Raw genomic sequence first — 24,166 nt, 5'->3', positions numbered from 1 at the left:
TAACTATACAAAAGAAAATGAAACATTCTGAATTTTATTATATATTGTGGAAAGTATCAAATATCCGTTATCAGTTATACAGATATCCATAAGGTTCACGTGCAGTTTAAAATAAAAGTATGTGTGATAGAAAGAATTTGTGAAATAAAGTTCAAGAAACTTATTGTATCTAGCTTTCTTTTGTGTTTAAAAATTTTATTTTTACTGCTGTACTAATAAGGTGTAGAATCTTCTTCATCATCATCACACACACTTGTGCAATTAAATATAATTTACTTGAAAATAACGGATTTGTTTGCATAATACAAGAATTAACGTCCTAAAATAATTATTTTTTATTACATTAATAATATATTTTAAGCATCCAGATACAGCAATACAAAGAACTATAATCATTTTGTTGGTGAAAAGTACAATGTAAAGTAATAATATTTTTTTATTACTTTACACAGTATTATGCACCAATTATTTTGTACTCTTCTTTCATAAATTCCATGCTTCTAGAAAACTTCGATTTCATATATTAAAGGCGATACTTTGCTGACAAGTGAGAATGATATATCTTGATAGTATAGAGAACTTCATCAACCATCAAATTGGTTTTCATCGACCAATCAAGGATTTCTCAATCTTAACGGTTGACTGCTTTTAAATTTTGCGGATAATATAAGATGGCGATGGCCACATGAACGAAACTTTAAACACTGCCCTTCACAAGATTTATTAAAATGTTTATATTTCCTTGTGCAATCATGATTAGAAATATCAAATGAAATATTAATTTGGATTAATATGAAACGCTACAATTCCAAAAGTTTTACCAATCTCTAGAGCTATACGAAAATATGACATGAAATTTAAAAAAAATGAAGAATAGCTCGCATATAAAATAAAATTCTCTTTTTGTCTATCTATAAATTTCTTAATTTTTAGGGTTCTTTTAAGTTATTAATTTTATTTAAATTACTAATTTAATATTAAAATGCACTGACTAACATTACATTATTTTCCTAAATGTGATAAAAGAAAGAAAGAAGAAGAAAAGAGAGAATACGAAAGAAGAAAGAAGAATAAGAAGAAAGAGAATAAGAAAAAAAAAAGATAGAGAGAATACGAAGAGATGATATTCCTGACAAATACTAATGATTAAAAAAAAGCTGATGGAAATGTCTATTTAAAGAATGTTTTGAAGAAGTTTTATCAGTGTTTCCTTCTGATATCCTAGTTGCCATTTTCGTCTTATTTATCTTTAAAGTGCTTCACTTCATACGAACCCGAATACAAGCAAATTTTATTTTTCAGCATCATAAATAAAATAAAAAAAAGATTGCTAGCACATAAAAAAAAAAGTTTGATAGAAGCTGATAATCAACAACAATTCTAAATAGAAAGAATGAAAATGATTAAATCCAAATTTTGGCATTCTTTTAAAAACTTCTTAATTTATCGTTTATATTTATTAGAATTCAAACCAAAACATTACTTATAAGGTGGGCGCCAATCAAAGTCGAACTTTCTGCAAATCGCAGAACCAATCTCACTGTCAGGAATCCTCATGGGTATTTTGTGGAGTCTAGCCACCAGCAGGAATTTAATCAAGAATTGCGTTGGGATTCTATTTGGCGCAAGAATAGTTTTCGATTTCCTCGTTCGCAGTTTTGTTAATACTGTAGAAAGATTTCTGGAAAATTTCCTATGGATTCTTTTTAAATCCTTATTTCTCAATAACCATCTCGTTTCTATGTCTTCTCTGAAAAAAGAACATATTTTTCTGAGCTCCCGATTTCGCATTTTGAGTTTTTATTTTATATCTATATATAGAACGCGGATAATGTATATGAGAACGTACAGAAATGAGAGATAACTTAGAGTTTACTTTAGCCTTTGCTTTTAAACCTTTTGCTGTTAACTCTGAATTTTCAATGCTTCAAAACAGTTTGTTCAAAAATGTTCATTTTTTTTAAAAATTGAACTTTTTTTTCTTATAGATAAGAAAAATTTCATCATTTATTTCTCTTTATACTTTCTCTGAGCCAAATGGAAGGAAAGACAAATATGAGAGAATCAGACCACCAGATATATTTCCAAAATATACAAAGAAGTCAAAAACATACACAAAATAAGGCCACAATTTTATGAAAGAAGAAACACTAGTTTCTTTCCTTTACTTTGAAATTGTAAAATGAAATACACACAGACCAAAGTTTTTTACTTCTTTATATTGACAACACAGGACAATTTATTGACAACACAGGATAAAATTATTCGTTTCAAAAAGTTTTTTACTTTTGAATGTATTTTGTTGTGATTCTTATCTTTGAAGTAAGAGTGTAAATATTTATGTTTTTTCTTTACTTTACATTTTCAAATAAATATTTTTTCTAAAAACTGACTTTTTTATGTGACAATATACATAAAAATTAAAATTTGACATAAAATCCAAAATATGCCTGCTTGTAAAATTTAAAACATGCATATGATACACTTAAAATTTAAAACAATATGGCATGAAATGTTATGATATAAAAAAAACTATTTTTGAGATCGACTCATGTTAAGAATATGCTACTAGTAGAACGAAACCTAATAGGATAAAAAATGTTCTAATTAAAAATTAAATCATTTGGGAAAATAAAAAATAAAATATCAAAACACCAATAAGAATTTAATAATATGAAAAACATTTTTAAATCTTGGCACAGTAATGTAATTTACTATCTAATAAAATAAAACTCATCAATAAATATTAAAATATTAATTAAAAAGTAGTTAAAATCATTTAAAATAATTATTGGGTTAGAGTAACACTGATGTTATCGAGTATTCTATTTGAAACTCATATTATCAATTTGAGACAAAATAACACAAAACAAGAATAAAAAATAGAAATACGTACAGTAGCATTTGGTAGCAGTTATTACTCATATATAGTTATTCAAAAACATTTTGTAACAAACAAAGGCAATTTATTCCTTCGACAAATAATCTGATACTCTCTGATAGTCTGATTTTTTCAACAAATTGTCTGATACTCCCATTTCATTTTGTTTTTGATTTTTACTTTCAACCTCCACAGTGTTTTCATACAATTGCCTACCTTATTTGTTGAAACTATACAATTGGAAATATATGTCTAAGTGTAATAGTTATGGAAATGGACGCTTTTTCACTTTTTGACAAACCCTAATAAAATTCGTGATATATGATTTATTCTATAAGTCGTGCGTGATACGGAATAAAGCACCATTCATACAACAATACGAGACCGTAAAATTTGTAAAAGTCAGAGTCCAACTTCTGTAAAATAATTTTCTTTACAGCGATAAAGTTAGCAAACAGCTGCGAAACAAATATCATGCAGATGCATAGCTGTGCTAATGAGAGAAATAGTTATCAAACATTTTTTTTCCTTTAAAACGAGAATTATAGTTTGTTTGAGGATATTTTTTAAATAGCATTTCCTTCATAGTGTAAAAGCAACAAAATTCCCAACAGCTGATATTTGATTTTGTGATTGCTTTCTCTCTAAAGTTTAAATGGTTTCAATTTTCAAAATCCGATGGCTTCTGTTTCTCTTCCATAATAAATATTCTTTTAGTAAAACGTGCAATCACTTCCCCGAATGGATAAAAAATAAGATTCATATCGGCCCAGCTGTTAAATTTCTACTAGTAATTGTCTTTCGTAGCGCAATAGCAAAAGTGATTTGTCTGATTTCATTTTGCTGTTACTGTATTTTTCTTGAGATTTCATATTTATGCCTCTTGTTAACAGTTTTATTCCAGTTTTGCATTACTGACTGTCGATTTTCAAACTTAGAATATGAAAGTCCATTTATTTGTAAGCATCATCATTTATCTGGAGATTTCATATTCATGAATTAAATGATAAAAAAAAGAATACATTTTTATTCCATTCGTTTGTTTCAACTTTCTGGTTGAATTTAAAATATGTAGTGGTACAAGTCATAGTTTTATTTTTTGTTAACGGTTTTATTCCAGTTTCCTGTTAATGACTGCTTATTTTGGGGCGTAGAAATATAACTTATTTTTGCTATTGCAGTTATACGTACCTCTATTAGAAACCAATTTTTGATCTACAGAGGAGTGAAAAAAATTGTATCACATCCTGCAATTAAAGTTTTTGGTACAGTTGAATCGGGTTAAGGCCCATATTGGAATATATGGTAATGAAAAGGCGGATCAATGTGCAAAGTTGGCGGAACAGAAAGAGAATGTTGATATAATTGCCCTCAAATCAAATAGTATTTTAAAATGGGCATTAAGAGAAGAAATAAAGTTACAATGGTTTAACAGATGGTACATGTACAAAAAAGGAAGAGTAACTTATGACTTTATTTCTAACCCAGAAATAAAAATAAGAAAATACCATCCACTGAAAATACAAATTATATCAGGACATGGGAGATTTCCCACATATTTCCGAAGATTTGGAAGAATGCAGGAAAATAAATGCATCTGTGGAGGAATCGGTACTGTTTACCATCATTTAAACGAATGTATAGAACTCTGAGAACTAAGAAAGAATCTAAAAGTTGGAAATAATGCTTGAAGCTCAGTACTAATGGTGGCAGAAAATCTTAAAATACTGAAAGACATGATGTTGAAAATTGACAATTTTTTACCAAAAATTTAAAGTTTAAAAGTGTTTGCTTTTCTTCTGTTGCGGGACACGCATTTAGAGGAATACAGAGAATGTTGCGAAAGTTTTCTCAAAGTGTTGATCTGCAGCTCGTAAAACAGGATGTTAAATCTCGGGAAAGAAGTGGAGATAGATCAGAGATTGACCACATGTGGCTTAGGGCCAACCACCTCGAAGAAGACGGCAGTTCGGAGAATTTGTCAGTAATATAAAATGGATTATGTTAAAAGCATCAGTCGGCCACAACAAATCCTGTCGATACTGCCTCGTTCAGTGGTGGCGGGGTGGTCGGCTGTACACAAGAAGAAGTGTTTTTGGTACGAAAAACCGTAACCACGATCTAATAACCGTCATGAACTGCCGCAAATAAAAAAAATAACAAAGAAACAAATTGCTGCATAGTTGGAACTACACCTCTCTAGCATATTTAAAAGAAATTACAATGTACAAAAAAGAAATGTATCATATTCTTTGATCAGTGTTTGTCACGGGGAAACAGCAGTAACATTACACACAACTATCATGATCTGCTGAAAATAATAGAATGTCTAGACAACTTAATTGCAAACAAAACGCATTTTTAAATTTAATTATTTCAGCGGCTTTTTTACAGAAATGCACAGCTGATGTAATCATTAACAATGTGTGTTAAAAAGTTTTTCTATAGGGAGTGACGGTGTTGCAATTCTTTTACACACACTACGTTTTATCTTGATTAGTCGTAATTAACAATGTTTACAATTTTCTTTAAATTGAAATTCTCGTGTATATTTACTTTAAAAAAAATTCTTAGGAAAATAAAACTAAGCGATAAAAAAAGGAGACGAACAAATTTATTTTTATTCCATTCGTTTGTTTCAACTTTCAGCTTAAATGTAAGATAAGCAGTGGTACAAGTCAGAGTTTTGTTTTTTCCTCATAAATTAAAGGATTTGCTAAATGACGGCCATTTATTCAAGTTAAATTGATGTTAAATTTTGTTGTTCGTTAAGCAGTTTTATAACTTTACAACTTTTAGCATTTGCATTAATGAAGGGAAATGCACAGATTGCATTAATGCGTACAAATCAGCATTTAAAAATCAAAACTTGGACCATTTTGTTTCAATTCCCTCAACCACAAAGGTCAAGTAAGTGACTTTCGTGGCTCGACTCACGAAATGTCACCCACAAAGCTATCTGCGATAGACATTGTTAGGTCATTACGAAGTTTCTGCGAGACTGAAAACGAAACAAAAACTCCATTTACTAGAAAGTTTCGTGCGCAGTTTAACTAGCACTGAAGCGAGTTAGAATTTTCACTTTATTCATTATGTTGGATAGAATGTTAAAGGTTGCTGGAATAATTTGGAATATTAAATAGTTGCTGATTTTAATTCGCATATTATTCGATTTTTCAGTAAATATAATTGGAGTATGTATTTCATCTTATAAACTGAATTTAAAATTTTAAAAGATACCAAAACTGTTACAATGACTGCAAATGCTGATAGTTAGAATAACTTTCATGTTAGTGACTTTTAAGATTAACTTTCCGGCTTTCTTTAAGTTTTACAAAATTACTTACCGATCTCAGAATTGAAATATTTCAATAGGGAGGGGGAAAGAGACCACGGTTGACCTTTGGCAGTATGTTTTTCTCACAAAATTTTAATCAATTTTAATTATTAGCTTCGAAATAGTTTTAAATTCACATCCAAATATTTTGACACTTTTCAGGGTTAGTTTCTTCGCAAAGAACATTTTAATCGCCTTTATGATACTACTTGCAACGTTTTGTTATATGATAACGTATATATTAATATGATAAAACTATTCCAAATTTTCAGCGCAATTAAATATGAGGACTTATTTATTGTTAATTTTATAAATTACGACAGTAGTTTTTTATAGTTGTATTAATGTTGTTTTAGTTATATTAATGTCCCGTTTTTAAAGCAACACTAATAGCAGGGCTATTTTGGGATGGATCTCGTAATTTTAACCGCGGTCAGATGACGAAGATGACACCCGAGCTGGCACCCCTTTCCAAAATTAAGACAATAATGCGAAATTATTGTATTTCCGAAGTAGTCGTTTAGAAAAAAGTTTCATTTGGAATTTCCAACAATTCAATTTGATATAAAACTGTATCTTCAGATCATTTAACAGAGTTTCTGCCTATTCATCCTTTCATCAAGAAATAATTTTTTCCTGAATATGTTATCACTGACTCATTTTTCAGGCAATTTTTTAATTTGATTGTAAACATTAAATTTAGTATCTTCAATAAGTATGGAAAATAAATAGAAGATAATTTTCTATACCCTCATTTTTTAAACTGGAGTACCTCGGAATGGGCACTCGGTCCCACAGTCGTGTTTGTGGTCCTGATATAAGCAAATGTAGTGTGGAAATACGAAAAAGGAGCTTCAGGCTGTAGTCAACTCAACTTTATCATTTAATCAAGATCCGAAATTATGAGGTTCATCTCCAAATACTCCTGTGTAACGACAAAAATGGGATTTAGTTTTTTATGAACTAAACCTAAAATTCAAGCAATTTCAATCGATCGCACTTATTAATATTTACATTCTTTGCTTATCATTTTGTGCTTTTCGACTTCCAAATAATTTTAATTTTTAATATTTATTTATTTCTATTGAATCTTGTAAATCTTCAGTAATAGTAGTAATAATAATATTTATTATTATTAGTACTACTATTACTACTACTATATTATTAAAAATATAAGAGTTAAAATTTATGAAAATATTGCTGCATTTTAACTTTTAGGATACTCGATATTTTAAAGACTTCATGTATGAGTAGAATGAGTGATCTTTATCATTTTGTGCTTTTCGACTTCCAAATAATTTTAATTTTTAATATTTATTTATTTCTATTGAATCTTGTAAATCTTCAGTAATAGTAGTAATAATAATGTTTATTATTATTAGTACTACTATTACTACTACTATATTATTAAAAATATAAGAATTAAAATTTATGAAAATATTGCTGCATTTTAACTTTTAGGATACTCGATATTTTAAAGACTTCATGTATGAGTAGAATGAGTGATCTTTCTTTTCATAAATTTAACTCCTTTTCATTTTTTTTTTGCTTTTAATTTAAGAAAAATCAGTCTATTTTGATATTTATTACAGATATGTCACTAAGCATGTGTGGCAATATGATTTGTTTACCTTATTTTTTTAAAAATACCTATTCTTAGTTGAAGCAGTGATATCTTAAAAATTTTTTTGGATTCTATGTCTATCTAAACTTTCCAAATGAAATCAGTAGTTATGTTGAGCAATCTTTCTTCGTGAAATACTAAAATTTCATATCTAGAGAACATTAATAAAAATAACATTACTTTTGAAAAACTTTAAGTCCATTATTAATACTAGGTAAGTTAAAGTTAAGCCTTAATACTTTATTTTAAGTTGATTAAGTTGATTTTGTCATAATATTTGTAAAAAGATTTTTCCTTAATATATTGACAACAGCTCTTTTTAAAATTTTCTTGATAGTCTTTGAGGAATATATCTTAAAGAATGCTTTAAATATAAACATTCTATTTTTAATTAAAGTTAGTTCATGAGGATTAATTTTATGCTTTTTAAAATAGGATGTCAGCTTTTCCTCGAGCCTCTAATTAATCAATAAATGTACTGGAAGAAATAGTTAAAAGTATGACCAATAGATGGAGGCACAAGTGAATGCATTTGAACAAATTAGATGAGCTGCCAGGATGTTGGAAAAGGTTCCCCTTTCTCCACCTACTTACTTCTGGTCGGTACTATTTAAGTACTTATCATTTAATAAATTTATTTTTTTACAAAAAAAACCCCCAAGAGTTTTATAATGGAAAAAATTAAGAGTGACAATTAATGCAAATAAAATATTTGTTCAATTAATCGCAACTTTCTGAATATTCGACTTTCCCCAATTTTTCCCAATTGTTTTTTAAGATCACAAAGGTTTTTAGTTTCAGTTCAATAAATTGACATTCTCTAAGTATTAAAAATGTTTTACGACCTTCACATCGTGATAATTCGCATGTTGTTTCTCTCTTCAAATAATTATGATATGAAACTTTACAACTTCATTTTAACCCTTTGCACTCGGAAAGACAACTCGATGCATAATCATTCACTTAGTACATGGACCTGTTTATTACACCAAAAAATAAACACATGCCACTGTTTTGAGTTTCCATGAAAAATGAATCTACATCTTTTTAACATTCTGTAGATATCTTTAACAATTAAAATTAAAAAAAAAAAATTCAAAATGATGTACCGTCTTGAATGGTGCCGAGAGGATATATTTGAGAGTAAAGGGTTAAAAATCAAATTGCCCGGTGCTCACTAAAACAGATATCGTGAAATTTATTTTTCTTTGCTTTTTTGGGAATTTTATCACGATTTCAGGAATGGAATTAATACTTCTATAAATTGATTACAAAAGATCTTTAAGCAAAAACAGTGGCCCTCAAAATGTTACATTTCTCTTCCTCCTTTTATCATAATTAGCATCATTCAGCAAAAGACTTATTTTAATGACTGCCACAACATTCTCCTAGAGTACCGCCTTGCTATCCGTCACTTCTGGGAAACTGGTTGTGTTTATATAATTCTTGACACGATGGAATCATAACACATGTAGTGATGAGAAGAAGGAGAAACCGAGACCCCGCCCCCATATATGATATATTTGTTCTTAGAATAAATAAATTTAATAAAAATATACTTTTATTGGTGCACTAGAAAGTGAATTTTTTCATTCTAGTTATTTTCTAATTTTCAGTCTTTTGCATTCATTATTATAAATATCACAGAAGACTGAAGTCATTTTTTTTCTTTCAAATTCTCTGTTAGGAGACGTCACTTGTATGAAATCAGTATTAAATTAAATTAATTAATTAACTGATGACTAAGCTCTGAAAATATTATACTAGATTATAGTTATCGAGAATATATAACAGCGGAAAAATTTCAAAACTTCAGTACATCAGAAAGTGAGAGAAAATTTCATTACAAAATTTTATCTTTACAACGATGAAATAAGAATGTTAAATAAAAGCATATACATATACATACAATGAAGCGCCATAGCAGCGTGCTATGTATTTTTTTTTCCAAGATAGAAGGACCAAGAGTTCGAGATCCGAATCCAAGATTCGCTATGCATGTGGTTCTTGTGCATATTAAATCTGTCACTTGGGTCAAATGTCCTGATTTTAGTATGGCGGGAAACTTTGGAGAGTTGGACGGTAGCTCAGGCGTTTTCCTCATCATCTGATTACTGTTCAAAGTGACGAACCGCCTCCCAAGATAGCTCTTTTGTTGACGGTAAATTCGAAACTTAATACTAACCAAACGAATCAAATAATTAAACTGTGTAATATATATTTTTTATTCCTCATATCTCGATTAAAAATGTGTTGAAACATTAATATGTTTTGATTCCAATTTTTAAAATTTCTATATACACCTAAATGAGTAGCATAGTTGTGTGCATGGTTATATTAAAAATATCTTTCATTTCAGTTTTTTTTTTTTTTGTTTTTGTTTTGTTATTTATGCAACGACGAGGGAGTAATACTCCGAATGTATGCTTTTGGCGAGGGAGAACTGAAAAAAAGAAAAATATTGGCATTTATTTTCCACTTTTAAGCCCAAATAAGACAACGGTGGAATAATTCTATGCCCGGCATTATCTATTTTTGCTACGACATTAAATAAGAAAAAATTCTGGAATTTAAAAAAATTACTTGAAATTTTATTAAATTGAAAGTTGAGTGCACGCATTGAGATGCATCGACTGGGACTTGTACAGTTATTCCAAAAATTTATCTAAATTGGTTTGGTAAGTACACTTGAGCCACCCCGTCCAGCCTGAAGGCATAAACAGAGAAATTGAATGATTGGAAAGCCACAACAAGTTGAAGTATACCATTACCCATCACCGGTAATGGTATAACCCCTCCAGTAGGAAGTACGTCCCGTAATCGACAGGAGGTGATTCGACTCCACACCGTTTCTATACCCACTAGGCAAGCGAGAACAAACTACCGAATCGGAAGCTTCTTATTTCCTTTTTTAAATTAGTCACTAAGAAAATAAATCCAGCATCTTCCTTTTTGATCATTTTTCCTTTTTATTTTCCAAAAATATTTTCTTTGAATTTAATTTTTAATCATTTTGCTTCAATATTCGTGTAAAATCCAGTCTGCAAACATTTTAATTAAATGTTTTCATTATTTCTCTGTAATAAATAAATAATTTATTCAGACAAAGAGAACGATTTATCGAGAGAAAAATGCACACATTTTATCTATATTATTAAACAAGTTTCCTGATCTTAACTGGAAATACATCCACTTAACAGATATTAAAACTTCCTGAATTATTCTAATTATAAAGAAAGAAATTTTAAAACCGGATGTTAAATGCAACAGTTTATGAATAATAGAAGTTAAAAAGGCAGTTTACTCTTTTGGCTTTTTTGAGTAACTTTTGCAGTAATTTTCGATCATAAATGGACGATATGCCATTAGTATTAGGGCATGAAAACTTTAAAAATAGAAGCTTTCCTGACAAAAGTTATTTGATTGAATCATTTCACAGACACTCGGCCTTTAACTACATCAAATTTCTTCAACCCTGAAAAAGTCAAAAGAGTAAACTGAAAGTTGTTTTCCTAATCCTTTCCTTAGAATTTGTTTGACGTCTCAAACAACTCTGTCGATGCTATCTTGAGGCAGACAGATAAAACTACGCATCAAGAGCAGAATTCCCAGAAACGAATTCTGGAAAGTAATTCCAGGAATTTCGATTATATCCTGAATAGCGAGGAAACTAGAAAAATAGGTTAGGTCAAAAAAGCACAAAGTGAATTTTTAGCTTGGATTTCAAATAATAACTCTGCGATGTTAGACAAAGGAACTTCACAACTTTAAAGTTTATTTTCTGATTATCAACAACATTGAGAAATTTTCTTTGTTTATTTCTCAAGGGTATTGGCAAAGAGATATTGAATTAACTTATCTGAGAATATTTAACACACACACACACACACACACACACACACACACACACACACACACACACACACACACACACACACACACACACACACACACACACACACACACACACACACACACACACACACACACACACACACACACACACACACACACGAATGAATATATAACGGAAACAATAAAGAAAAAGGATGAAAGAAAATTGGAGTAAGGAAGAAGGGAGGAGGGGAACTCGACATGCTTCAAATGAAGGAAAGAAAATTGTTAGGAGGGCGAAAATTGTCAGTCGATAGATGATTCCTCTCAAAAGGGATGGAATTGGTGGGTAGTCAAAGTATTCATTTCCCCATAACTCTCTTAATATTGCAGATAGAAAGATAATTAGGCGAACTTGTCATAAATAAAAACTCCCGAGTTAAAAGTTTTTCCGATACATGAATCCTTTAGAAGTTAAGCGCTGAAAAGGTATTTTCAACCATTAGTTTCGACAGCTTAAGTCTAAACATATAGTACGTGCTATAAAATTCTTGTCAGTTACATTCACTTCTATCTTGTTTCATCTTCATTGCTCTAACCATTGTCAAATTAGATTTCGAAATGGTGAAGTGTGTGTGTGTGTGAAATTTTCTGTCCTGATTAATGGAATCTACCTTTGCCTTCCGGCTTACAGGTAAGTATTTTTCTCTTATCAAATTTGTTCTTTAAAGATACATAATTCGTAATGATAATCCTTAGCAGAATATCTACAGTTATAGACATTAAAAAGTTGGGGAACAGATTTGGAAACTCTGATAATTTGGAATAAATTATCGCTAATTAATCAACCAATTTATTTTAACACCACTGACAATATGGAATAAAAAATAATTAAATACTTAATAAACAAACACAGTATGCGATTCAATTATCCTCAATTTAAAGCTTTCTATCGACCTATTCTGTATTTAACCTCCTTGCCCTGGTAAACGTAGAATTTGTGTTCCAATTATCCATATTTATTTAATCCATAGTCCAATCCAGTTACACCATATTTATTTTATCCACAGTCCAATCCAATCCTATTTTATATTGTTTTTACGTTATAATGTTGCCCATATAAATACCTATTCGTTTCACTGCAAAGGAATTCAAATGTATTTCAAGCGTTGCCTATGAAATTCGAATTAGTCATTAATTTTATATACGAAAAGTAAAAGGAAAAAAATATCTTGAATATCGAAATTAAAATCGGAACTGGAAAGAAAAAGTAAAAAATTGAAAAACTCTAATATAGAATTTTTAGAATTCTTCCAAATGAATTGAATAGACTAATATCATTAGACAGAAAAATAAACACCATGTTTTTTTTTTGCTAAATGAAACCTACCCCACAAAAGGCAGGCAAAACATACTTGAGATTATTAGAAGAACATTACGAAATTCTACAGAAGCATTTTTTTACTGTTCGAATCAATCAATGCTTCAAAAATCTTATAGGAATGTACATCGTGGTTTTTTTCCCCTTGGAAACGTTTACCACTATGTTTCTTTTTTCCCACTTGATCCAAGGATATACTTCTACCACCAAAAGAGTTAAGTTAAAAGTTTGATTCATATGAAAGATGCTTAAACATCTAAATATTTCTCCAAACACTTTTAGAAATATGACTCTCGCGCGAATAAACTACAAAAATAAAGCAAACATTTTTTTTTTATGTTTGCCTTTACCATTTTTGATTCTTAATTTCATTTTGAAATCATTTGAAATGAAACTATTCTTAAGCAGGGTTCACATGAGGCCAATTATTGCACGTAATTGACTTCAGGAAGATCACATGACCACAATGGAACAATGGCTAATAGTTGCCCCGATAAGACAACCATTTGCAGTCCCGTGATGCTCCTCAGGTAGGCGTTTCCTTCCATTACGCGCAATAGTTTGCTTTGTATGAACGCTGCTTTAATCAAGTAAGCATTTCAAAAATCAGTGAATCATTTTCATTTTTAAACCTTAACGTGAAATTTGTTGATTGGCGACAGAAGCTTACGTATATTGTGGTTTTCTTTCTGCTGTTTTTATTAGACTTGGGGATTGAATGCTCTTGATTGTTTTCCAGCTGTGTGAAAATTTACGAGGAAAAATACATTAGATTTTGCTACGTAGCAATATAATAACTCGTATGAATCTTGAGTTTTGACTTTTATGAATCTAAACAATGAATATTGACATTTTGCATTGTGAATGGAATTTAACATCATTTAGTGAGCGTGCCTTTTAATGCTTCGTCCATCTCAAGTAGTAGTTTCTTTATAAGATTGTGGAATTCTACGTGCAGGAGTTTCGATTTGAAATTAAGGTATGTTCATTAAAATTAAATCAATTGTATGACACAAAAAGATAACAATTTTCTCTAAATGAACTTGAAATACTTTTGTCGGTGTTTAGATATACAGTAAGCTTCATATTTGTAATTTACCTTAAATTTATAATATGATGAATCGAAAACTGACAATAAAATCTTTTGCAAATATTGATTAATATTGGAAAATATTGATTCCAGTGTATTTATATGTATATACATTGCTCATTGACTTGAACTAGAACTTTTGATCATTCGAAATGATTTGAGTCGTATTTTGAAGTTGATAATATTGGTAAATATATTTCTGTATAATTTTTTTTAGAAAGAAATTCTTAAAATTTTTGTTTGTTGTATTTGTTGTAAGAAAAACGTGCTCTGCGAGTGCGACAAAAATGCAAGTAGTATTTTCTTTCGAGGGAAAAAAAGTTCTTGATCCTTTCTGTATGATTTATGGGAATATGTGCTTTGTTAGACCTGTAAACGTACTAGGAGTATTTCATTTTAAAAAGATCTTTTATCTGTTAGACAGAAAAATTCGCTTTTTCATTGATGAATGTAATCTTGCAACAGATAAATTTAAGCGATTTTGTCTATTGTTCCGTTTAGAAAATTTTGTTAGGTGTGGCATAAAAATATTTGAATTAGTGAGTGAAATCTAAACTATAAATATTTCAGTTAAACTAATCCTAAAAGTTCAGTGTTTATCATTTTGAATTTGTTCAACCAACACTAACAGTAACTAAAGAGAGTTACCCGGAGTAATCTCGAAAGATTCCGTAGAGAATACATAATTGCCCTGATTATTGAGAATATGTGACTTTTTACTTTGAAGAAAAAATTGTTTCGGACACTGGGGAAATTACGAAGGAAACATACAAAAAATAGCTCAAACAATAAACATTAATTTTAGACAGATTGTATTCTTTTGCAGAATTGAAGTATTTTTATACTTATTTCCCTAAAAATAAATTTAATTTTTTAAAATCTTCCGATATTATAAAAGAATGACTTTATTTATTTGACTTTCACACAAGTATGAGTTTTAGAAAGAAGCGCAATTTAAACCTTACTGCATAATTTAAAAAAAAATAGTGGAAATTTGTTATTTTTTTTATTAAAATGGACATTAATTGATATAGCAAGATGATTCTTGACATTTTTGTATCGAATTTTGATTAATTTTAATGTTACTCATTTATTTTTTAAATGCTTCTCATTTGTTATAATTTCATTAAAATAAATTTTTATAAATTATATATGGATTCATCATTTTGTCACGATTCAAAAAGAAATGCGGTTGAATTCTAGTTTAGTGTACTCCTAAGATTATCACCAATATGATAACCCTAACAAGAGAGCGGACTAGTTTTCCTAGTAACCCTAATGCTGATTTGTTTATTATTATTTTTTTTTCTTGAGTTGTATATTTATAACAATTTTATGAGAAAGGAGAATTAAAAATAATCGGCAAATAAACATCCATTAAAGAAGTTAATTGCGTATTACAATTGAAAGTATCATTACTTCTAATAAAACACTGTTATTTTAAAAATGAATTAAGAACAGATATTTATCCTTTTGAAATTCTTATTGAATTAATTTATTCGAAATAAAATCATATGTTTACGAAATTTGTCAGAAGAGGAAATCAAAAATCAAAAACATCTGCTTGAGCTTTTTGAATTTCTTTGTCCTTAATTCACATTTTTCCATTTTAGATTATCTTATTATTTTGATTGAATTCTTCTCTATTTTTTGTTCTTTTTGTGATTTTACTGTTATATTTCGATAAGTCATTCAATATTCAAGAATTGGCGGCTGATTGGGATGATCATAAATATTATCACAAATATCAGGGATATTGTGTTGGAGAATTCGATGCCTAAATTTTGGAGTCAGTTGCTCCGACAGAGCAACGTTTACATCACTGAAAAGTTCAGCCATTTTATTCGTAGAAATATCTAAATCGTTCCCTGCCCAAATTAAGAATTAGTTGAACCCAGTAAAGGTATTTATTCCTTAAACTTTCTCCTTAAGAAAAGTATCATCTTGCAGTGAAGCTCCTAGGAACGGATGTTTTCTTCTTTTTCTTCCTTGTGCTGTTTCTATTATCTTCAGAATCCTTATATTCCCACTCCCGCTGATAGAGAAGCTGTAGGAAACATTTTTAGGGTAAATTCTGTTCGGTGTTTTCTTCAGGTGCTGAAGCTATCGCATGCTCGATTAATTCCACTTTTGATTTATTCGAAAAAACAATATTCCTTATGGTCAATGAGTTAGTGAAGCTACTAGGTTATGAGTTAGCGAAGTTACTAGGTTGTCGCTGCTAGCTAAGTAGCAGGATGTTTTTTTAGTTGATAAATTCTGCTTGATGCCTTTTTCAGATGCCGAAGATATTGCGAACTTCGATTTTATTGTCTGAAGCACAGACCTCCGCAGTCGGTTTGCGGATGTTCTTTATTTCAGAATTCTAAGGAGATTCAAAAATAGCAAGTGATGAAAGTTGAAATAAATATTTTTATATAAAATAATCCCGACCAAATCAATAAATCTCATAATTTCAATTAAAGCGGGTAACTGTTTCACAGTATTGTTTATATGTTCAGCCATTTTGATTGACGACTTGGTATTGTTGACATAATTAGCGAGGAAAAGGTCATACTAAACTAGGATTTCACCAGAAATACAATTAATTTAATTGATCCTTATTTATATTAACATCTCGTATTCAATCGACCAAACAATGAATGGAACTTGCAATTTAAAATCTTCGTTGGAGGGAAATTAGTTCTTTTATTCATAGGAAAGTGGCGGTTTCTAAAAACCACCAACCCTTTCTAAGATCATAGCAAATACACTCCAAGGAATTTATCAATTTTTAAATGTCCATGGTAAGCTATTTTATCATATCTGATGGCAGTTGCTATGTTTTGATAACTTTAGAAACCACAAAACATATTACTAAAAATTTGACCTTGCAATGCAATTTTAAAAATGAAACTAATAATTAGTTAATATGCTTAGATTGTAACGCATCAATTCACAACAATGGAAAACAGGTTGAAATAAACATTCGCTAAATGTTTCGGTGAAATAAAAGCCTAGATACTTCAATTTATTTAAACTGTAACTGTTTCTGTTTGTCAGTTAATATTTATCAAATTAATTTTATCTAATATAATAAATTCTTAAAACGAATCTCAATTTGAAAATATTTTAATATATCTTTAGTACATATAAATGATAACGAATTATGAAGATATTTAAACTAAGGGTAAGAACGGATATTTGAAAATGATCTCGAAGAAAAAAAATTGGAGCTAAGAATTACATATTAGAGATAAAATTCAATAAAGTCTACTTTAAAATTCTTTTTCAAATCTATTTGACGAAGAGAAGTAAAAAGAAACTAGACAAGGAACTAGAAAGACTTTTGTGTTCTAACAAGTTTTTAATTTTTAAAATCAAAAATGGGGAGGCTAAGAAATTGTAAACGTATGAAACATTGATACGAATTCTTTAAAAAAATTGGAAAGTTAGCTTTCCTTAAAATAAAATTATATTAAAAATGCGATTACGTTCATTGTGTGTAGCATTTCTATTAGCATCTACAATTTTATTTTGTACTCCAGAGTTTTAATAATTTAATTTCTACAGATAAAAACCCATTAAATGATCAATCTTGGGTCCATATTCAAATCCATTATAGATATTTTACATACCATAATATATAATATATTTACGCCATAATATGTAATACTAAAAATTCCCAGATAAATTTGTTATTATATCAAACATTATTAAAGACTGAATATTTACAAATAAAATTAAGATGCTGATAATAAAATCTAGAATAATAAAACAAGCATCATTTAGAAACTAACATTTTCTTAATTAATTATATTTATTATTTATAATAATGTTGTCAAATTCAAATGCTAATGTAAGTCAAAGTTTGTGTACCGCAAAAAAATTCTATTTTTCTAAAATAGCAACGTTGGATTATTTGGATAAAAGAAACAGTACAAAAAACAAACAATGACAGCTGTAATGTCAATTTTTCTTTCTACACTAGTGCTTCGTTTTCTTTTTGCAATGTTCGATATTTCGGAGGATATCTTGTTCGCGGAGATTACTTTCAAACTGACTGAAATTTTAGTAACTCTGGACATGACCGGAGACTTCTTTCATTCCTTAAGTAAAAATAATCACTCTAACTGATAAGTGTTTCGAATCTAAGAAATAATTTCATATGATAATTTTCGAGAATTTTCCACCCTGTTCAGCAAATATTAGTAAAATTCACACTTCCCTGAATTTTGGCTTTAAATCTGAGTATCAGTGGATCTCGATTATCTTCATAGTTAGGTACTAATCCTATATCTATGGGAAATATTAAGAACAACAAAGAAGGTTTTTCATCTGGGATTTTAAAATCTTCAAACCTTGTTTAATATTCTGTTATAAAGTTTTAATTCTTTTGTTATTGCGAATGCTGTTGTTCGTTACTGATTTATGTATAATTAAAATGCCTAAACATTAAGCAGCGAGAATTTTATTAAAAATATTGTAACGTAATATGATCACGGGGCTACAAAGATACATTGCGGGCTGTGAAACGAACACCGTTATTTATGCCGAAACTCATGACCCAAAAATTAAAAAAATATAAATAAAAGCAGAAAAAATTAATGTCATTCAGACCAAAATTAAGTTCTAGAAATAAATTAAAACTGGATGGCATCAATCTCTTGTAATTATCCGTTAAAATAATCTTTTTCATTTCATCTCGAATTATCAGCATTTACACGGAAAAAAAAAGAAATCACACATAATCATACAAAAATCATAATACAATCATAGAAAAATCATAACACATAATCATAAACTTGTAAAATCTTTCTTCACCAAAAATTTAGCCATTACAATTTAGCAATTGGGATTACAATATAAGGATCATCAAGATATATAATGAAAAAAACAAATTTTCGAATACATAAATATCGGTGAACCGATAATTAAAATATATTCCGTATTAATAAAAGTGAAAATATACGATAAATATATTGGAAAACCTTAACCAAAATAACTAGCGTATAATTACAAGCATAACACTGATAATAAAAATATTTTCTGTTAAACATGAAGTTGGTTAATAAGTCTTTTTCAAATCGTCGCAAATTATGATTTGAAATTTTAAAAGTATTAAGTTTTACAAAAATATCTTTTGTAAAATGCATTAACGAAAACTAAAAGCTCGAATCGTATTATCTCCATTTTTGAATTGAAATGTCAAGGCACTGATGTTTTCATTCAAGAGTTAATATTCATTAATTTGAAATAATGAAGTGATTCTGAATCTGGTAAGAATTTTATTAAATGTATTAAAGTGTGAGTGAGATTCTGATCTAAAATATCATTATTTCTTTGAAATCTCATTTCCTTCTCCAATTGTTTTAGAATAGAAAAGTGGGATTGGATTCTCTATTAATTTATCTGTCTGAAAGCATTTTAATAAAATGATTCATCAAATCAAGATCTGAGTTAAAGACATCTTAAGAACCATGTAAGGATGGCCAAGTTTTTAACTTCGTAATTTTTTTCTTTTAATATCCAAAACAAAATTCTATTAAATCAACGAACTCTTTCCTGCTTCATGTGAAAATAAACTATCGTATCTTTTTTAATGATGTTCAGGTAGTCGAAATTCAGGTTTGTTAAAAAAATTATTAAAAATTTTAAATCAAATATTTTTTGTAGATGTTTTTTTTTATTTAAATGCACCTGAACATCACACTTTTTAATTTGAAAATATGCAAATAATTATTCATAATAAAAGTAATAATTCCCTCAGATCCCACTTAAACATGAAACTAGATTATAAAAAGCTAATGGTAATTTAAGGAGACACAAAAAATGTTTTAGTTAAGCCTTTTTAATTTGAAACCGGGATGGTGCGATTCTTAAACAGGTAATGTAAAAAGTATTTCTTCATATATGTATGCGTTAAACAAATTACTAAATTCTTTAAGTACTTTTTAAACAGATGATTCTGCCATATTTTTATTGTTTAACTACGAAAAATAGAATTTTTTCCCAATTTTTTTGTATGAGAAAGTTTCTCTCCCAGGTTGTTTTTGAAGTAGAAAAATTAAAATACTTTAAAAAAAATTCGCGGATAAAATATCGTACAAGTACTTGTACTGAGATGTTAACCAAAAAGCAAAAATCTAGGAAGCTGTCACTTTTTGCTTTTAATTAATTTTCTCGTCATTCAAAATTTAAAAGAAAAATCAACGTTTAAACTGTCTGTGTACATTTTTCAGTTGCTGAAATTACAAATTTTTTTTTTTCTGTTGAAAACCTGACTGGATTATGTCATATTCCTGGCGCTAACTAGTTGATGGTTCATCATCTGTTTTTAAAGTCATCAAAAGCATTTAATAAAAATATATGTCTGGTGTTTTAATGAATGTGTAATATATTCTAAGTTGCTGCTAGTTTTAATAATAAATTAAAAATTTATTGACTTTGTTTTATATTGTATTCTTTTATATTTTGAAGAATAGTGAATTCTGTCAATGGCTAATAAAAAAAAAAAAATGTGAGCTTTATTTTTTTATATTAAAGGCGTAATAACTCAGCCTTAATTTTTTACCGGGGGAATTTAAAAATTTTATCGTTTAGTAGTTCCAGATGTGGCATTCCCCTTCCTTATTATTTTTTGTTTGTTTCTTTCGCTGTTTTGAATTTATAAAGCATTAACTTCAATTGAGGTGAAAATAATTATCCTTCAATGTCATGTTTCTTTTAAATCAATTTCTTAATTTTTACTTAATTGTTTCTTCAGGTATTATATCTCAAACTTTCAGACATAAAATTCTCCTTTCAAAACTTTTTACTCAGAAATTTTAAAGTTTACCATTTTGGTAGTTTTAGATGTATCATAAATATTTTTTATTTTCTTTGAGATTTATGCTTTAAAACTTAAATTAGCTTTTTAACTATGATGCTTCAATGAAATAAATTTAATCGTCTAATTTTAATTAATTTCATTGAACATCTATACTTATAATAAAGCTCAATGTGTGTGTGTGTTGGCGCTCTACAGGCCAGGTCATTTGACATGCAGCTACCAAATTTGGTACATGTATACCTTAGAGGTCGGGAATGTGCACCTGGGGTCCCTTTTTTTGAAATTTTAATTAGAATTTTAATTATTAATTAAAAACTAACTTTCCCGCCAAAAAATCTTCCATTTTCCCCACCGCCAAATGAGTAAGACTTAAGCTTTTTTTTCTCCCAACAGTAATGAGGCTAGGGTTAACATTTTTCGGCGGATTATTTCAAACGATTCTGTTTATTTTCTTAATGTTTTATGCATTTAAAATTAAACATTGTTAATTAATCCATGTTTCAGATTCATTCTGAAGTACTTTTGAATTAAAATAACACAGAATAAAGGAAATTAAAAATGTATAATCTGCATAGCGTTACCCCAACTGGCGTAGAAAAATTCACGCATGCGCATTGTTCTGATTGTTGTCATGACAACCACTATCAACGGATGATTTAAATTATTAAGTAGTTTTTTTAACCTGTTTTCAGTGATTTAAATTATTTTTAGGTTAGTTGCATGCTTTTGTAATTAAATTGTATTTATGTTAGTTATATATCTTTTTGTATATGCTTATAGTTTTAACTATATCGTTTTTAAGTAGTTTTTTTAAACCTGTTTTCGACCGATTATTTTAAACGATTCATTTTATTTTCTTAATGTTTGATGCATTTAAAATGAAACATTGTTAATTAATCGATGTGTTCGTGATGAATCTGAGAAAATTTTGTTGACAAATTCTTGAGATATAACATAAATTAAGAAAGATATTCTTTAGTGCACATAAAGTTTACCCGCTCCGTGACTCTGTTATCAGAAATCATATTATTAAAAAAAATGCTTTGTTTCAGTAAAAAATATTATTATATTATTTGCAGATTAATCATTTACACTTTAATTAAAAACATAAATTCTACGAGAGGTAACAGAAAATTAGAGAAATACATATTACGTTATGACTGAAGGCCTATATAATATTATGAGTGAATTATATGACTATCAAAATTTGAAGTTTTAAAATATTTTGCTGAAGAATCTATTAAAGTTGGAATTGCGTAAAATATTTAATGGTACGACCGGAGTTTAACCCCCTGCGTGGCATAATTTTTAAAAATCGCCAACAACGGTCTTGCGAAATGTTCAAAAGCAAAGGAGCAGATATTCAATTATAGTGCATAATAAAGATTGCCAGCTTTGGCGCGTTATCGCAACTGGGCGAAGAAGGGGGTTAAACTCCGGTTCAACCTATTTAATTATTAAAATTTAAATGAACATTAAGATTGGCGAACCGGCTGGTCGCCAAAGGCGGCTAGTATTAAATAAATACATTAATTTTTAGTGATGAAAAATGTTTTACATATATCATTGTATGAAAACACACTAATCCCGACCCAGCCTACCTGACAAAGGTGGTGGACAGAATAGGCACGCACTGAAACCCTAATAGCATAATTCCAGCCTAGAGCGCATAAAGAAGCCTGGTTTCACCACAACAAGGTTCTTCATTTACTTGATTCAAAAAATTTTCAAAGTTACATCCTATAACAAAGGTGGATATCATTTATAAAACATTTTCATCATTGAAAACACACACACACACACACACACACATACATACACACACACACACACACACACACACACACACACACACACACACACACACACACACACACACACACACACACACACACACACACACACAACCTGTATTAACATTATGATTAAAATAAGGTTATCTGGTTAAGACTACGGAGCTTATGATTTTTTTTCATAAAATTAAATATCTATTTGCAAGTAAATTTTAAATAACCAAATACAGAGAAATTTTGAAATTCCTTTTCTAAAATTCTTTAAAAAATACCGAGAGTTAATCAGAAGGCGAATTGACTAAGCACAGAGCATTGGTATCCATGTGATATTCGATTACATATTATTTAACTAATTTTTATAGAATCCCGTGAGTCAGGAGAGATTTTGCTTATTTGTCAAGAAACGTTTCAACCATATTGATCCGGTTTCAATTGTGACTCCCTTAAATGATAGTTTTTAGTTCGTGCATACCTGAAGATGTATTGATCTGCATTTTCTATATCGCCCCATTCACAGAAGGGTGAGAGAAGAATTTTAAATCTGTTGAGGTAACAAGGAAATGATCCCTTTCCCATTAAAAGATAAATTATAAATTTGTTAAGAATTTTGCATCTAAGTTTGTTACAAAATATCTGACCCTATCACCTTAATCCAATCTGATAGGTTTGACAATATCCTTGCAGTTTTTAAAAAGATATGCATTTAATTCATCTTAATTTAATTTAATGTCTTTAATTTTGTCTTAACATTCCCTTCTCATATTCTAAGGTAATGTTTAATCGCAAATTGATCGTTTGATACACAATTTTAATCGAAAGTAATTGCTACGACAAATCAACGCTCTATGTATAAATACTCCTTTTTGTATTGAATTTTACCAACATATTTTATATTGAATCAATCAGTTCAGTTTTCGTCATTAATTTAAAACATTGACTGATACCTCTGTTTTGATTGAAACATATGCACATTAGAATGACCTCTGTAGTTTTGCGTAAGATAAAATAGTAGAAAAAATAAATTTATTATATTGCTAAATGTCAACTGACATGGGATATTAAAATATTGTTCATATATACAGACCTATTCAAAATTTTGTTGAATTACTGTTAGAGAAGGTAGAAAGCAGTAAAAGAAAAGCAGAATCGCATAAGAATTTAAGATCCAGTGATTGAAAAAGCCTCAGACAATATAGAACATACTCGAAGTTTCAGGAAAGACAAGACGGAAACAATTTATTTTGCAATACTTTAAACTTGAAGTGAATGTGCACGTGTCCAGTTTTATTACGGCTGCTGAAAAGTTCCTAAAACTGAGTTATGTGCTCTTCTCTGAAACAGTGTATAATTTAGTAAAATCCTCCCCCTCCAAAAAAACCCCCTCTGGCATTTTCTGGACATGAACAGCAAAAGAA

The sequence above is a fragment of the Argiope bruennichi genome, chromosome X1 (genome assembly GCF_947563725.1).
Source record: "Argiope bruennichi chromosome X1, qqArgBrue1.1, whole genome shotgun sequence".
Classification (NCBI taxonomy): Eukaryota; Metazoa; Arthropoda; class Arachnida; order Araneae; family Araneidae; genus Argiope; species Argiope bruennichi.
The sequence above is the reverse complement of the archived record's forward strand: the minus strand, read 5'-3'. Positions refer to the sequence as shown.